Source organism: Hemiscyllium ocellatum (genome assembly GCF_020745735.1).
Source record: "Hemiscyllium ocellatum isolate sHemOce1 chromosome 41 unlocalized genomic scaffold, sHemOce1.pat.X.cur. SUPER_41_unloc_4, whole genome shotgun sequence".
In the NCBI taxonomy this organism is placed as follows: Eukaryota; Metazoa; Chordata; class Chondrichthyes; order Orectolobiformes; family Hemiscylliidae; genus Hemiscyllium; species Hemiscyllium ocellatum.
In genome coordinates this window covers 1431382-1433208 of record NW_026867571.1, presented here as the reverse complement: position 1 = coordinate 1433208, position 1827 = coordinate 1431382, and positions in this window count along the sequence as shown.

The window sequence follows — 1827 nt, the reverse complement described above, 5'->3', positions numbered from 1 at the left end:
CCTGTAACTGTATATCAGGCTCCAACGGGTGAATAGCTCGTCCTGTTCTGGTGTGAATGGGGAAGTGACATTAACGTAGCTCTGCTGTTCCTGTATAACAGACTGGAGAAGCGGAATGGATTCCTACATTTTTTGTTTAATTGGTATCTGTTGCTGACTCTATCCAGTGTTTTTTTTATAATAATAAGATCACCTTTCATTCTTGTAAACGCCAATAAGTTATGGCTCAACCTGATCATTCTTTCCTTATACCTTCACAACTTCATTGCAGGAATCAGTTGAGGAAACCATTTCTGATCTGCTTCCAATGTAACAATATCCTTTCATCAGTGAGCAGACAAAATCTATGCATCTCATTAAATGTGATCTCACTGAAGTCCAGTACAGCAGCAACACTTTGCCAGCCTGCTGTAAGGTTCCCATTCAGCTAAGCGCAGTCTCAGCTGTCTGGAGGAATATGCAACGTAGCTGCAAGATCACTGTCCTCGCTATTCCATCGGAATAAGGGGAAATGTTTTGAGAATGTCGCAGTTACGTTTGAGAAGAAGGAATAACGTGTCGAGATGAACTCAAAGCCCAGATAGGCCTAGCCAAACACATCGCTAGGATCTGCCATTAATCTCCCCAGAACCCACGTCACTTAATTTCCATAGAATATGCTAAGGGAGACCTTAAAAACAACAAGGAGAAGCAGATTTGACTCTCTCTCTCTCTCTCTCTCTCTCTCTCTCTCTCTATATATATATATATATATATATATATGAAAACTTCAAAAACTTTGGCCATGAGGTAAAAAAAAAGGAAATTAGGAATACACGTTTGTGAGTAAAAGCAGCAATAATGGACAGTTTCATGTTTCCAGTTCCATCTGAATCGTGTTAACCGAAGAAAATGCTAATGCTGAGAGAAGTAGGTTACATGGGCGTTTTTGAGATGGTTTGCATTATCAGTATGTTGACCCCCGAGGTAGAGTTCAGGCAGTTTTGGAACTGATGTTATGTGATCAGAAGAGCTAATTGAAATCATTGTCTTAACGTAGCTTTTGGGAATAGTGAGCATAATATATTGAATGCTATATGTCATCTGAATATAAACAGTTTTTTTTTAAATTGTGGTTACAAAACGGAGTCATGCAAGGCATGAAGTTATGAGGACCAAGCTGGTTTCAGTGAATTGGCAAAGTACATGAAAAAGATTTAATGAAAGACAGCCAATGGCTGTTGTTTAAAAAAAACGCTTAAACATTTATAATATGCATATTCCCATCACAGCAAAACGGTAACGTCATTCAGCGATGGTTTAAAAAAAGTTGAACAACTACATTGTGGGCGGCACGGTGGCACAGTGGTTAGCACTGCTGCCTCACAGCGCCTGTAAACCCGGGTTCAATTCCCGACTCAGGCGACTGACTGTGTGGAGTTTGCACGTTCTCCCCGTGTCTGCGTGGGTCCCCTCCGGGTGCTCCGGTTTCCTCCCACAGTCACAAAGATGTGTGGGTCAAGTGAATTGGCCAAGCTAAATTGCCCATAGTGTTAGTTAAGGGGTAAATGAAGGGGTATGGGTGGGTTGCGCTTGGACTTGTTGGACCGAAGGGCCTGTTTCCACACTGTAAGTCTAATACTCAAAAAAAATACATTAGATCAAAGGAAGCGGTTTGGAAAAATGCCAGATATTGTGGTCATCAGAGATAATTGGAACTCAGCAAAGAAAGACGAATGAACTGATGAGGAAATCAAAGAACAATAATGCAAACTAATTAAGTATGACCAAACACTCGTCACAATACTTGACAGGAAATTGAAGGAAATGTCAAATGTGGGATGTTGA